The sequence below is a fragment of the Mus musculus genome, chromosome 17 (genome assembly GCF_000001635.26).
Source record: "Mus musculus strain C57BL/6J chromosome 17, GRCm38.p6 C57BL/6J".
NCBI lineage: Eukaryota > Metazoa > Chordata > Mammalia > Rodentia > Muridae > Mus > Mus musculus.
Window position 1 is genome coordinate 8,731,205 of NC_000083.6, and position 16,241 is coordinate 8,747,445.

At 42.8% G+C, this 16,241-nt stretch overlaps 1 protein-coding gene and 1 long non-coding RNA gene across 5 annotated transcripts in view; one reads left to right on the forward strand and one right to left on the reverse strand.

The window, feature by feature from the left end:
* The window catches only part of Gm46585, a 31,500-nt gene extending 27,280 nt beyond the window's left edge, over positions 1–4,220 (reverse strand). Inside the window, exon 1 of the long non-coding RNA XR_001782163.2 lies at positions 3,418–4,220. This is a non-coding gene — a long non-coding RNA (predicted gene, 46585). The remainder of the gene's footprint in view (positions 1–3,417) is intronic.
* Pde10a (phosphodiesterase 10A) overlaps positions 1–16,241 on the forward strand; it is a 461,462-nt gene that overhangs the window by 206,018 nt on the left and 239,203 nt on the right. The window lies entirely within an intron of this gene.

Sequence of the window (16,241 nt, forward strand, 5' to 3'; positions counted from 1 at the left end):
GTCCCTGTGTCCATCTGTGAGATCAGTTTTGTTTTGTTTTGTTTTAACGAGATTCAGACACCAGGGAGCACAGCTAGCGCCCCCTACAGACCACCCTATTTAGCTCTACATAATTTACTCTTTCAAGTGTTTGAACCAATTAGAAATGGGTCCAAATTTTTCCAAGAAATTTTTTTCTACCCCTAACCCCACCCCACCCCCGCCCCATGAAAACCGCTCAATGATTCTTTTACTTTTATGTAGTAGTGGGAATGACCAAATTTTCATGTTTGTTCATTTGTTTATTTTTATTTCTTTTGCTCCCTTTTCATCGCATGTTTTGGTGTTTTTCCTATTAACTCGAAATTCTTTTATATTGTGGATATTTATCCTTTTCTAACCCCTAAGACCTCCCCATTTTATTGAAAATAGATCCCCCGACCCCACAGATCATATCTTGATTATGATTTCCTCTTTAGCCCTTCCAGTTCCCCCTCTCCTCCTCTCCCATCTGAAACCACTCCCTTTCTGTCTCTCATTAGAAAACAAACAGGCTTCTGAGGGATAAAGATAAAGAAGAACAAAATAAAACATAAAACAAAAAATTTTTTTTATCACATCAGAGTTGCACAAGACAAATAAACAGAAGGAAGAGTCCAAAAGAGGGCACAAGCATCAGAGACCCACTCATTCTCACACTTAGGAATTCCCTAAAAACACTAAACTGGAAGCCATAGTATACCCACAGAGGACCTGTTGCAGAACAGTGCATGGCTGTATGCATGCTGCCTCTGTCTGTGAAGTCATATGAACATTGCTCATGTTGATTGTTTGAGGGTCTCATTTTCTTGGTGTCCTCCATCCCCTCTGGCTCTGACAATCTGCAGGGTTCCCTGAGAAGGATTTGATGGAGACCTCCCATTTAGGGCTGAGTGTTGCAAGGCCTTTCATTCTCTGTATGGTGTCTGGCTTTAGGTCTCTGTATCTGTCCCCATCTACTGCAAGAGGAAGCTTCTCTGATGATGGCTGAGCAAGGCACTGATCTAAGAGCATAACAGAATGTCAGTAGGAGTCATTGTATGGGTACATTTAGTAGAGCAGTAGTATTTTGTTTTACCCCATGTCCCTGACCTATCTAGTCTCTGGTTCTTGGTCCTCCAAGCAGTATGGGTTCTATCTCATGGAGTGGGCCTTAAGTCATATTAGACGTTGCCTGGCTACTCCATAAGCTCTGTGCCACCATTGCATTAGTGTATCTTGCAGGCAGGGCAGAGTGTAGGTCAAAGGGTTGGTGGCTGGCTTGTCCATCATGCATTCCTATTGGTGTAGAATGCCTTAGTTTAATCCTTTTTTGTGCCTGGATCACCCATTATTTTTATGATTTTTCAAGTCAAGAGCTGTTCTTATGTATTTTCCTCTGAAAGTTCTAATTTTACACACACACACACACACACACACACACACACACACACACATATATATACACACACACACACACACATATATATATACACACATACACACACATATATACGTATACACACACACACATATATGTATATATATGAATATTTTTTCTTTTCCTCATTCATATTGTGTGTTGACTCAAGGTATGGACCTTATTTAATTACTAATACACTATGGATAGGTCTTATCAGTGTGTGTATGTACACATGTGTATGTGGGTATACTTACCTGTGTGTATGTGTGTGTGTGCACATGTGCTTACATGATGCACACATGTTGAAGCTTGAGGTTGCTGTTGGAGTCTCCCGTCTATTGCTCCCCACCTAACAGGTTGAGACAATGTCTCTCCCTGAGCCTAGAGTTCATAGTTTGAACTAGAGTAGTAAGCCACCAAGGTCCTCCTGTTTCCACCCCACAGCACACTGGAATTACAGGCACATACTGCCAGACCCACCTTTTATATGGGTCTTGAGGACCTGAACCCCATTCTCATGGGATTGTGACAGGCTCATTACCCATGGAGCCATCTCCCCAACTATATGAATATAATAAAAAAAAATTCCTTTTAGGGGGCTGGGTGGAAAAAATGCCTTTTAGACATGTAAAAATAGCTTATAGTCAGGATCCCTCCTATACCCAAAGCTGCACCCGATAACCAGAACTCAGTGACATCACTCACTCAAGACAACCGGACACAGTCCTAGAAACCCACGACAACCACTGGACAGTATATAAGCAGAGACCAAGAGCAATGTTACACAACTGGAGAGACCACCTTGATCTGCCCTTGGGCTGGAGAGTCTCCCCCTGAGTCCTCATCCTCCAATCAGAGACTTCTGCCTTCCCAGATCCCAGGACAATGTAAGCTGTGGTGATGATGACCATCAGGGATAAGATATGGGAAAGAGGCAGAGGCAAGAACAGGACCGTTTATGTTCTGACTGGCTTGGGGGTTGTCTCTCCACAGTAATTCAAAGTTATCTCAGCACAAAGACCCCATGGAGCCTAGGCTAGGCTAATTTGAGAAGGGTCATCTGCAGTCAATAAAGCAGTTGGAGTTTTGACACCAGCTGACTGAGTTACTTTCTGAGTTCAGCACATCCAGCGCAAGCCAGAGAGTAAGCAGAAAGACACTGAGGTTCTCACCCACAACTGGGTCATCAGTTTATCTCCTTGTTGGCCAAGGTAACAGAGTCTCTAAGGTAACAGTACAGAGACCCCTCTAGTCAGGTCTGAAAGGAGCCAAAGTTGCTCCTCAGAGCCAATAGTTTCTAATTGTAGCATCAATTTAAAGAGTGGACCGCAAAATACAATGTAACTAAAAGAAAAAAAAAAAGAGAGAGAGAGATAGAAACCAAGAAAGACAAACAGACTAGCTCAATTGCGGGGTAACACTGTTGGGGAGGCGACCTGCAAGAGGCAATAACTATTTCATGCTAATAGCTGAAGGAAGATCACTAAGCAAATGTCTGAAGTGAATCTGGAGCCACCTGAGGAAGCAGCAGAAACTCCCAGAACTCCCAGTGCTGGTCTTAGGAGAACACGCTGTTCATGTCAGGATTCAGAAAAAATGGTTACATCTCCTAGCCTTAATCAGAACATCAACAAACTTCTATTTGAATCCCTCTAAAACCGAAAGATGGGGCACTAGGCTCAGTGGTTAAGGGCACTTGCTGCTCTGTTAGAAGATCAGAGTCCGGCCCCAGCACCCACATCAGGCAGCTCACAGCGGCCTGCCACCCTAGATTTCTCTAGAACCCAATGCCCACTTTGGCTTCTGTTAGCATCTGCATCCATTGTGCATACTTTCACGCACATATATTAAAAAATGTTTGCACACACATATTTTAGAAAATAGTTCTTAAAAGACTCTGGAAAGCATGGCTTTTAAAAAACAAAACTGAGAGCTGTTAGAAGGTGCCAGGAAGTAGGGTTTCCTGAAAACTGCAACACTGTAGATTACAGCTGTACCTTTAAATCAAAGCGTTTGCTCCTCCTTGGCCAGGAACCTTCCACTGCAAACTTCCTTTAGAGTATCTCAGCTTAACCAAGAGGGCCCGCTGGTGCTTCACACAGCCTTTGGATGATGAGTGTTCTTCCAACTCCAGCATTTCCTTTTAGGCTGAAAAGCTGTGTGTGTGTATGTATATGTGTGCGCGCGCGAGTGTGCGCACGCTGTGAGCCCGGACTGGCCTGGCCTGGCCTCGGGGCCACACTCAGAGTCACAGTCCCACCCTGGCCTGTGGAATGTGAGTGTCATCCAAGCAGACGACTCCCCAGGGAGATCTCAGGTCACACCTAAGGGAAGAAGTTAGATTTTTGAAATGTAGAAAACAAAGTTAGTCTTCAGTGTATTTTGATTTCATAACCACCTTTTAGACCTTCACAACGCTAAATAAACAAATAAATAAATAAATCAGAATATGAATATCTTTATTCACTTTGATTTGCTCATTCATTTTTATCTTTTTTGAAGGGTAGAGATGTGTGTGTCTGCGTGTATGTGTGCTCGCGTGTGTTCATGCACATATGTGAACAGTTTTAAATATGACGAGCTTCAGCAAGTCAGGGTGGGTTGACATTAACACAGAGATTAACAAAACTGGATGAATCTGCAGTCTGAAATCTGCTGTGTGAAGACTGGAGGGGTTTCGAGGTGGAGACGAAAATCCATGTTTGTGCCTCAGGAACTTAAAACTTAGAGGTTATTGTTCTTCATGAATTACTACTTCTACAAATGGATATTGGCTACACACACACACACACACACACACACACACACACACACACACACACAAAACAAACAAAACATAGCTCTCATTTTAAAGGGAATTACAGATACTTTATTCTGGATCCATTTGAGAGACCCAGGAACGCAGATTTATGTTATTTCAAATTCCTTGTTCTGGTATGGAAGCAGTTTCATGATGTTTCATAATTTTACAGAATTTATGACACTTCAGTCATAAATCAAAGTTAAAATGCATTGGTAGGAACATCAGAGAGGTCTTTACCACAAGACAGGGGAGTTTTCTACAGGCTCAAGGTGATAGCTGATGTCAGTTTTAGCTTTGGGGTTAAGAAATTTCAAAGGTTTTCATCATTAGTCACAAGGATGTTAGTGCAGATACAGAAGCAGACTAATGGCTGTTCTGAGGTCCAGTATTATCCCCAAATAAGGTAACTAGCCTCAAGATCTGCAACATTCCAACCTCCCCACATCACTGCAGGTCTATCAGTCAGTCAGTGTCTGCAGATACAGCTTCTTTCCAGGAGAACTTGTTCATAATGTTCCTTCTGAAATATGTGATAAGTCATTCACTTTATACAGTATTTAGTTAGTATTTCTGCCATTTTTCCTAATGAGATGTGGAAATCATTGATAAAAACATCTGTTTTAAATAGATTATCTTAAACCATCAGTTTTACCCTGAAGACATGCTGGGAAGATTCTAAAATATTATCTGAAGTCCTGATTATCCCTCAGTTATATGTTCCTTGTGGTAAACATGTATGTGGACACACATAGGTATCATCATCTGCTCCGTCCTTTAAGGAGCTTTATTTTTATTAAAAAAGAAAGCCTGTATGATCCAATTTTAATGTATAAAATGAGAAGAATGTAGCTTACATTTGTGGTGAAGATTAAATAAGTCAGAACATCATTTGAATTCTAACTTTTCACTTAATTAGCTTTGTGATTGACGCTAATTTAGTAAATGAGATGTTCCGATGTTAATTGTTCATTGTGTTAAGTCTCAGGGGAAGGGGAGAGAGCTAGCAGAGTGTGCAGCATGTGCAACCCTGCTGAGTGCACAGGCACTCGGGCCAGCAGATAGGCTGCAGCACTGAGACTCTAGCAGCCAGCAATGCAGGAGCTCAGGATGCTCCTGGAGCCTCGATCCGGAGCCACAGACCAAGAACAGAGGCTGCTCGGAATGACAGGTGGGGTCAAGCACAGCACATGCTTCTGGCAAGTGAACCTTCTAAAGAATGATAAAAAAAGAGAGAAAGAAAGAAAGAGAGAAAGAAAGAAAGAAAGAAAGAAGGAAAAAAAGAAAGAAAGAAGGAAAGAAAGAAAGAAAGAAAGAAAGAAAGAAAGAAAGAAAGCATGTACCACAGGTATTCACACTGCACAGATATTAGTTTCTTGATCTTTATAAATGTTCCATTGTTACACAAGGGATTAGAAGAGGAGGAGATGAGGGCACAGAGGAGAAGGGTGAGGGGTGAGGGCACAGAAGAGGAGGAGGGTAAGGGCACAGAAAAGGAGGAAGGTGAGGGCACAGAAGAGGAGGAGGGTGAGGGAACAGAAGAGGAGGAGGGTGAGGGAACAGAAGAGGAGGAGGGTGAGGGAACAGAAGAGGAGGAGGGTGAGGGAACAGAAGAAGAGGAAGGTGAGGGAACAGAAGAGGAGGAGGGTGAGGGCACAGAAGAGGAGGAAGGTGAGGGAACAGAAGAGGAGGAAGGTGAGGGAACAGAAGAGGAGGAGGGTGAGGGAACAGAAGAGGAGGAGGGTGAGGGCACAGAAGAGGAGGATGAGGGCACATAAGAATGCTATGCTTAGGTTTTGTTAGTCCTCTGTAAGTCTAAAATTACTTCAAAAGGAAAAAAAATTAAACAATAACATTTGGGGACATATATACAATAACCCACTGCAACAAGGCATTCCCCTTAGTGTTCATGATAATTGGTGGCACCTAATATGCATAAGATCCATATGTACTCAATGAGGAGATGACTTGGTGGCAGACTGAACTAGCTAAGATAGGAAGCAGTGTGCTGGATGCTGTGGGTTGCCTTTCCTAGAAAACCAGTCATCATGCTCTGAAATAATTTACAACCCAAACTTGGTTACTACTGGTAACCACAATGGTTACAGAACCCCAGAAGAGGCATACATTAATAGTAACTGATCATGTTTGGAACCCAGAGTCAATTATTTAATTTTTTCCTTGGCTTTTGTGGGAAGATTGGTGCCAAGTCTTACAATAATATGGATAAAGCCAATATTTCAGTAATGAGAACATTTACTGGGTGTCATGATAGGGATGCAGACATGGACGTAGACTGGGTTACAGATGACAGGGATGCAGATGACAACAAGTATAAAGACAAGGATGCAGACGGGGAGGCAGATGGGGAGACAGATAGGGAGGCAGACAGGGATGTAGATGGGGATGCCAGGTCCCACCTAAAAATGATTATTGGCTTGTTTGAAGAAACAGTGATAAGAATTTAAGGGTATGCTCTTATTGTTTGAGGTGCTTCCATGATTCTGGTAGTATAACTAATGGTGGGAGATCATCGTCACCCCTAGGAGTAAGAACATAGCTATGTATGGGAAACTGTCCCCTAACCTCAGAGATAGCAAAGGGTTGACTGTTTAGCTGGTAATACCATTACTTGGGCTGCAAGGGAGTCAGTTTAAATACTCAGCATTAGCAAGTTAACACTTGAGGACAGAAAGATTGATACAAATCAGGATTCATCTACTCATGGGCAGATTGGCAATTTTTTTTTGTGCCTTTAGCCTCTTGTCATATATGTGATTCTTTTGATTTGAAAGATGTCACAATCTAACCCAATAGTCAAGTAAGTTAGATAAGAAATTATATAAAATATAATCTCTCACATCTATAGCACAGAGAATTAATTCATTCCCAATGTTCTTAATAAAGCAGACATATAGGCACATGTACACATAAGCACATATGTACAGGTATGTCCCAAACATGCATAATTAACTACTAACCTCCCTTCCATGCCTCATATTCCTTAAGATACAGCAATATTGATCAATTTATAAGTTTTGGGACTAGTAAAATGGATCAGTAAGTCAAGATGCCTACTGCCAAGCTTGACAATTTGAGTTCAAACCCCAGGACTCACATGATGAAAAGAGAAACAACATCTGAAGAGTGTCCTCTGCCCTCCACACAGGTGCTGTGGCACATACATGCAGTGGCATATACATGCTATGGCACATAGATGCTGTGGCACATGCACTACACACACACACACACACACACACACTAAATTAAAAAATGTAATAAAACAATTTAGAGTTTCATATTCTCATAACACCCCTAAAGCAAGACATTTTCTATAATTGCTGGGGAAGCTAAAATATATTTAGTAAATCTAATCACAACCTCACCTAGAACCAAGATTTTTTTAAAATCCAACTACTACTTAACAGCATCTTTTAAACTTCACATTTTTAATTTAAAAATATTATGCTTTCTTGGTTTAAGCTTAGTCTTCATTTGTGAACACATTGCTTGACTTTCATTTCTTCATCTGTGTAGACACACGTAGCTATAGGCTGTCAAGTTGAGGAGAGCAGATTCAGATTCAGAGAAAGCACTTGGGCCATGCTAAACTTGTAGGTCTTGAGCCTTGCTAATCTTGCAGGTACCAGGACTACAAGGAACTTCTTTTTCATGCTAATCTGACACGTCCTAGTCAGCACAGACGAGATACATAGGTAAACTTAACTTAGGTGTTATGACTTAGTTTTCTGAGCCAGTGTCTTACTTTCTCTAAGAGTGAAATAAATCCTGCGTACAAGGCGGGTATGATGAGAGTGTGTATGCAGACTACTTCAGTGATCAACTAATAGCCATACCTTGGATGACTGCCATGATGTGAACCAAGAAATCATTGAAAATCTCCTTGTTCTTTTACCCCTAGATGCTAAGTTATCACATTGCACACTCCACTGTCTGAATGTACAAACACAATATCAGAACAATTATGAAACACAACCTCCAGAAAGAATCCCTTGTCTTATTATCTATGGTTCTGTAAATGTAGACTCACATGTCACAGATTTTTTTTCAAAAGGTAAATCAATATATGGATTTACAAATAAATCTTTAATCAATCCACTTCTGTCTTTCCCTCTCCATGAGAATCACTAACTGGGGCTTTGAGGGTTGGTAGTGATTATGAGCTGGCTGCTCTCACTGAAGACTTGAGTTCAATTCCCAGCACCCACTTGGCTATTTGACACTAGAAACCAATTGGTGGGCTCTTCCCTTGGGAACACCTGCTCTCCTGTCTCCAGATTCCTTTGCTGGTCTGTGAGTTCTTTGTGTAAGGTGGAGGCCTCAGGGGCTTTTCCCTCATCAACTTTGGCATGTCTATTGGTGTCCATGTTCAGCTCATGTTTGTACATATCTGTAGAGAATGGAGAAGCCCTGAGTGAATGTGTATTGTTGACATGGGTGTGGCCATGTTGAAGACTCCAATCCTCAGATCATGAGGAATCGGCAAAGCCATTACCCATGCAGGTCAGGCTCAGGAGGGTGATAAAGCCTTCCCCAGGTGTCCTGGTGCCTATCATTGAGTGACCAGTGCTTGCAAAGACTAGCAGCTACAGCCCCCTCCTCTTTCTTCTATATATTTACAGTCTGAGACTCTCTTACACATAGCTTCTGGAGACTAGCTAGATTCTCCTCCTGTGCTGTCCCTAATACAGCCTGACGTTCTAGGTTTCTGGACAAACAGACACCATCCAGCCAGCTTTCCTGTATGTATGTCTGTGTGTCTGTCCTTTCTTTGTTCCTCAGCTGCTCCTTGACAGGGTTCCAAGATTCAAGCTCTGTGTGTCACAGTACATATCCCTGTGTGGTATATGCTATTGCTGCGCATGCTTTGAGATACTACTAAAGATATTTTGAGAAAATTATCAAATAGAATTTATGGGTAGTAGGGCTCGTCTATATCCATATGATTTACAGAGCAAGTCAGTCTTAAAAATAATTGTATTAACTTCATTTCTACCAACCGCTTCTCAAGTTGGGAGTCTTTGTGAACATTTGAATTTGTTCATTGTGAGTCTTTGTGATTCTACACATGTAAGAAATGTAAAATAGCACCTCATTTTGTTTTACCCAACCATAAATAATCATAAACACAGTACCTCTGATAATAATAAAGCTGGATAACTTTTTAAATTCATTTTCCAGAAAGCTCTTTTCAGACTTGTGCGTGTATATTTAAGGCACAGAGCATGGCGTTTTGATATATCTGCATGATATGATTACCAGTCAAGCCAGCTGTAGTCACTGTTTTTCTTGTTACTACAATCAAATAACTAACACACCAACTTATAGGAGGCAAGATAGATTTTGGCTCATGGTTTCAGAGAGACCAGCTCGCCACAGCCAAGAGGATGAAGAGGGGTGAAGGCTGGTGCTCAGCTCCCTCCCCTTCTTCCTTTGGTCCTATCCACTCTGCTTAGGTAGACTGTCACCATCTTCATGAGGGGACAGTACCAGTGAGTGCCCTTGGTGACTTGCTGATGTTACTCCTTGCCAGGTGTTCAGGCCTGTTCCTATTTTGCTGTGTTACCTTTACCACCTACATCTATGTGTGGTCGCCATATGACAGGGATGCCTACAACCATGATGGGGAAGTCAGCAACTGTCTCCTCATGGTTTTCCTGTCAGTTAGGCTTTGTTCTTACTCTTGATTAGTGCACTAAACAAAATGCTCTCCAACACTGTTTTCAACCTCAGAAAACTGAAAGTATTATCAAAATGTTTTTTTTTGACCTATTTAAAAATGTTCTTATGCCCAAATTTTATTCCTCTACGTGCCTACTATTTTTGATGGTTTAAACCTTCCTCTTTGTCATTTTCATTTAGGAGTTCCATTAATGTGGAATCTCTGATGGCTGACTTTGTGAGCCCTGTTGACTGGGTCACAGGGTGTCCAGGTAGTAGTTCATATATTGCTCTGGACGTTTCTGAGAAGGTGGCTTGGAAATGTATTAACGTTTGAGTAAGGGCATCCCTCCCTGAGGAGGTCTGAACAGAGTTGAAGGTGGCTCCTTCAAACCACAGTGCTTTCTTGTCTGGTAGCCTTTGGGGTGGGGGAATAATAGGTTGGTTAGATTTCTAGATTCTTGCTATCCTCTCTAATTCCTTGAAATTTTCTCTTTTTATGCCTGTGTGTCTGTCCATCTGATCTCTTACTGGCTGTTGTTCTCTGGAAACCCTGACTGGTATAGAATCCGAGAGGACCAAGAGCTCCTTAGCCTGCTAGGAGCTTTGTTTCTAACATTCTCCCACATTTTGCTGACCTGGAACCATCTCTCTTATCGTGTCTTTTAGTCTGCCTCCACTACCCCTTGTTGCCTCCTCTGGTGTTCATGAAGAATGTTCTCCTTTTGTTTGGCATGTATCTAATGCATCTTCCCCGTTTTATCTCCTTTTCTACAGCTGGATCCTGAAAAATCCTCTGTTCAGCCTTCGAGTTTTCTAATTGTTTCTTATGAGCTTCCTCTTAGGTGCTGGATTAAAAAATTATCCACTAACTATAATTTTTAAAATTTATTTCTAACGGCTGATTTTTGATTTCTCATCAACCCTGCATACCCTTTGGCTATGATTTTGAATGACATTTATCTAAGACGTTCAAATATCCTTATTGGGGCTTCATTTTGGCTGAGTTCTGCTATTTGGGGCAGGCTGATCCTATTTACTCTGTGTGCAAATTCAAGCATGATTTCAACTCCAGGTTGGTTTTGTCTCTGACATCACTCCCTGTGAAGAGAGGGGCATGCCCGTCCTTGTGGGGTCCCTCCAGATAAACCCACTTGTTCATCTCAGGCAGCCTCTGGGACACCCCTCCTGGAGCTTTTTAACTTCCTAGCATATGGTTCCAGCACCAGGCAGTTACAGATGGGCTTAGATCACAGACCCATGCTGGGTTACGGATACTGTGTGTTTATTGCCCAAGTTAGTGCTTGCACTCAAGAAACCAGAGAGAGATGCCTGTCTTAGCCATCTTTCCTTTTCTGATAGTGGATCCTTCCTGTTTCCTTTCCCACATGCCTGTGGCTCTATCAGAGTTCTAATTCTATGCAGACAACTCAGTTTTATCACCCCATCTCCACACAGTCAAGGAGCCTTCAGCCATATCCACATTTGGACACATTCTTGATGTGTATGAGTCCAATACAACCCAGCAATAACTCATGCTGATGGTGACTGCCTGCCACAGCTGGGTGTTTTTTTTTGGGGGGGGGCAGCTGTCACTTTAGGGCATACCTATATAAAAATAATTTTTCATCTATGGAGCTCACTTGACTACACTGAAAGCTTAGTTCAGGAAGAAGCAATTGTGGGGTGGAGTAAGGAATGAGAAAGAAGTATTATATCTCTGAGACAGGAGAACAGTTGAATTTTCTCCTGTCAAACACCTAGGTGTTTTAATAATCTCAGCCTTTTAAAGTCTCAGACTTTTAAGTTTCCTTACATCTCTGACATGATTTCTCTTTGCAATTCCACCCACTCTGTGCGAGAATAATAACGTGTCGCTGCTCTGTTCTTCTCCTGTGTCTTTTCATCCTAAGAACTCCAAGCACTTTATAGACACTGCCATTTATCCTCACAGTACCCCTGCATAGTGGAATAGATCATTAGTTAGTAGGGGCTTGCATTAAGGACAGAGAAAACCAGTCATCTGGAGTCTGAACATAGAAGGCCAGCCCATGCCACATACACACACACACACACACACACACACACACACACACAGAGTCACATGTTTAGCAGAGAAAAGGGAAGGGTCTTTGCTTTCTCTCCCAGCACAAAGAATCTGTTCCTGGTTCAAAATAATGTATAGTGGAATCACAGTGCCTTCCCAGGTGTTCTACAAGAAAGAGATAGCATATGGCGGGTCCTTTCTTGTTTCTGTTCTCTGTCTCAGGTCTTAGTAGAGATGGCTTTCAGGAGAGTGACCACAGGACTTCCTTGGATCCTTGTGGTGGGAAGGATGCTGGAGTCTTGGGTATCCCAGTACTGATGAAATTAGTTGGGTATGTAGAAGGTACCATCTCTAGACCAACACCGGTTCTATGATAGGTAACTAGCATGCCAGTGAACAGATGCTGGGTGCCAGCGCCTAAGAGCAGGCAGTAGTCTAGCTCTTGTGATGGGGAAATTGTAGCAGGATGGAGCCAGGAGAGGCCAGTGCACACAGTACATAGACCCCGTCATCTGGAGGGAAGTTCTTACGAGTGAGCCGGGGCTCATGGACAGGTGGAAACTCTGCAGCCACTGTTTCTCCTGGGAAACGTAAGTTCCAGCATGGGTCTTGCCAGGCAGAACAGTGCCTGCTTTTCCAGCCCCATCAAATTTGCCTTTTCTGGAAGTGTTCAGAGGTTTAAGATTAGGTGTGCATTAGGTTCTTCAGCAAATATGGGCTCTGCACACTGTTACTGCTAGAATTGAGCTGGCCTTGAATCGAGGTGGGGTTGGTGGGTTAGGGACACAGCTTCAGTGGTGACTCTGCTTAGCATCAACAGGGTCCTAGGAACCATCCCGAGTGCAAACAAAGGGACCAGAATCCATAAGACAGTGTGATTAGCTAGGCTTGGCATAAGGGCCTGTACTGCTTGGACAGGTTTATGTCATGAGTCACCTGGATCAGACCATGTGCCATCATAGTATTTAGACTTCTGGGGTAGAGGAAGAACACGGTCACATGACACTGATGATTTTGGAAGTAAGGTCTGCTCATCTTCAGAGTCAGACACTTGCCTCAGGACCTGTCTGATCTCTGAGTTTCCATTGGCTTCCACCTTCAGGGCGTCTGCAAGAGATTGGAAGAATGCTAGTTGTGTGAAGTCAGCCTAAGCCATAGGAATCCCTTAGTATGAAGTAAGGCAAGGGATGAGGAGCTATTATTGGAACCCAAGGCTAGATCATTGGCTTCTGATGAGCAGACTAGTTTCCATGTGCCTGTCTCACACCCTTCTTGATGGATGCATCTCATTTTTGTCTTTCATGCTCTGAGCTGTCAGCAGAACACTGAGGGTGGTAGGTAACAACTTTAGGGTGCAGTGGTGTCCTGTGGCTTGGCTCTACAGAATTGCCAGTTCTTTCATTTGTGCTTGCAGATTTGTACCATAGATTGGGATGGTGCAGAAATGACCTAGTATCAATGGACTGTATATCTATATCTATAAAATATATACATGTACACATATATATATATACATACAAGTATATATATATATATACACACAAGTATATATATATATATACACATACATATATATAAATATACACACATATATACACACATATATATTATGTTTTAATATTTTGAAAGACATTTTTCCACAAATTTTCCATAAAAAGACAAATTTTCCATAAAAACAATCAGTGTGGTTGCTCATTCATTTGGGCTCAATATTCCTCACCTGATTTTGACATACAGTGCTGGGTTTGATACTCATGTGTGTAATTCTATGTAGTTCTGACCTGTATGGACATCTTCCATTGGCCTTTGAAAGACAACTTGGCTGTGTAGATCATGCTCTGAAGGCTGATGGAGATGATTCCACTATCTCCCAGCATATCAGGTATCTGGGAGTCTGCAGTCAGTCCGATCTTGCCCTTTAAAATACCTGGGGTAGTCTTTTCTTCCTCACAGCCTATGGCTGATATGGTTATACACGAGCAAGTATATCCAAAGTATGTCCTTTATAATATTGGGCTTTTCCAGGGACAGAGCTTCAAGATATTCAAGTATAAGATTTTTTTATGATGTGCTAGAGAGATGGCTCAGTGGTTAAGAGCACTTGTTGCTCTTATAGAGGATCTGGGTTCAGTCGCCGGCACCAACCCAGTGGCTCACAATTATCTGTAACTCTGGTTCCAGGGTATAGGTGGCTTCTGTGGACACCAGGCATGGGCATGGTGCACATATATACATGAAGGCAAAACATCAATACACATAAAGTTAAATAATCTTTAAAAACTAAAGGAAGCTTTATGACTATGATTTCTACTGGCTTAGTGCTGAACCCAAACTTTGGATCCATGTCTATAGGACCCCTGGTCACCCACCAGTGAGATTTGGGCTGCTGCCTCCTTGTGGTAGGAGAGGGAAGATTCTGTTTGTCATTAACATCTTGTCTCTTGAGGGGATAATTTCTAAAACTGATTCCCCACACTCTCTCTCTAAGAAGGTTACTTCAAGTAATTAACATAAATAATTTTGGTTCGTATATGTAAGAAAAAAGGGTAAAAATTGGGCAAAAAAACATCTCTGCTACCTTTGGGAAATTTTTCATTTGAAAAGGGGTTCATGTTCAATTTTACTGAAAAAAAAAAAAGAATAAATAACAGTTTCACCAGAAATACTTAAGGATCATTTTCCTGAATTTATCTTTTAATTATTTTAATTCAAATGACAATTCACCCTCTTTTCATATAAACTAATGACTAAAGCAGGGTCTTAAGATTGGAGCATCCAAGAGGCAACCTCTACCTTAGACCTGTCCTGTGGCTTAAATTTTATGTGGGGAGGTCTTCCTGAAGGCTAAGGATGCCTGCTTGTTTCCTGTACCAGGGATATCCCATCGCTCACTCATGTTGCCAACTTAAATATCTATGACTTAATGTATACTTGACTAAAGTGCTGACATCCAGCATCCCACGCTGGACAGACCCACAGTCATGGCACCAGTGTTTCCTCAAGAGATGCTCTTTGCATCTGGAACGAGCAGGTTGGAACCCAAATATCTTTCTATGACCATCCCTTTCCTCAAAATGTGATGCTTTCCAGTCCGCTCCTCCCAGGAGCACTCAGGCCAGTCCTTGAGTTGGGCCAGTGCAGGGCATCAGGGGGAACCCAGGAAAAGAGAATTGGACAGAGGGTCAGGGGTGAGCTCGTGCATTGGGCTTGTTCTACTCCCAAAGCTGCCGGGCAGGTTGGTGCAGGGGAACCCAGGAGCCTGCAGTGAGCCTGCATGAGGAGTTTCTGCTGGGTTTTCAGATGCCCTGCAGGGGGACACCTTTTACTTCAGGAAGAAGAATTTAAGAGACAGATCCAAGTTCCACTCCTACCCTGTCACTTCACAGATAGTGTGGACAGGGTGTAGGGCGTGAGTGTTGGAGAGGGGATACTTACTTAGACTCTGAGACCTTTTTGCCCCAGTCTTCTGCCAAAATTGTCAAGGTTCAGTGGTCTTCACCTCGACCCAACAAGCTTACGAAACAGTTTTGAGGGTCGGTCTCTTTTAGCTGTTTTGGACAAAAAGCAGCAGGGCTAAATAGAAATGTCGGCTTTTTCTTGGAAACGCGTGCCATTCAAGTCTCATCTCCTCGACAAACACTAGGGGTTTCCTTGCAGTGAACCAAGTGATTGGACAAGATAGCATCTGATCCGTGCTCTGAAGCAACCCCTGCTCTCCCAACAGCCCCTCTGATCCTGAGACCTTGCTGGACCACAGTGGTGTCAGCCGTAGGAACTGAGCTCCCCCTCACTGAGTCCTCTCTGGGGGCTCTGTGCCATTTGGGGGTCAGTCTTCTTTTAGTGGCTCCTTCTTGGACCCAGAGCAATTTCTCAGAGATAGGCAGTATGGAGAACTAGTACCTGGCTGTGTCTCTTTTCTCTCTCTCTGGTCTTCCAAAAGGTCACACTGGTCTGTAGGGAATTCTTGTCCATAATATACTTTAGGTCATTTGAGTTGTCTCCCCTTCAAATTCTGGTACAGGCACCCAAGTGAGAGGCAGGGAAGAAAGGGGTGGCTCCTGTCCCTGCTTACATGGTTCCAAGGAGGAAACCGAAGTTCCCTAAGAAACCTCCTCCACAGGGCTGCTGTGTCCATAGACAGCTCCCAGCTGGCCATCGTGGTGGCTGCTGTGTGGTCAACATGGCTCTGGGCAGATGAGCCATGGAGGGGCAGAGCGAAGATGTTGCACCCAAGGAGCTGGTGGTTGGTGTACAAACCATGTCTGCCATACTCCTTTTTCCTAGGCCTAGGG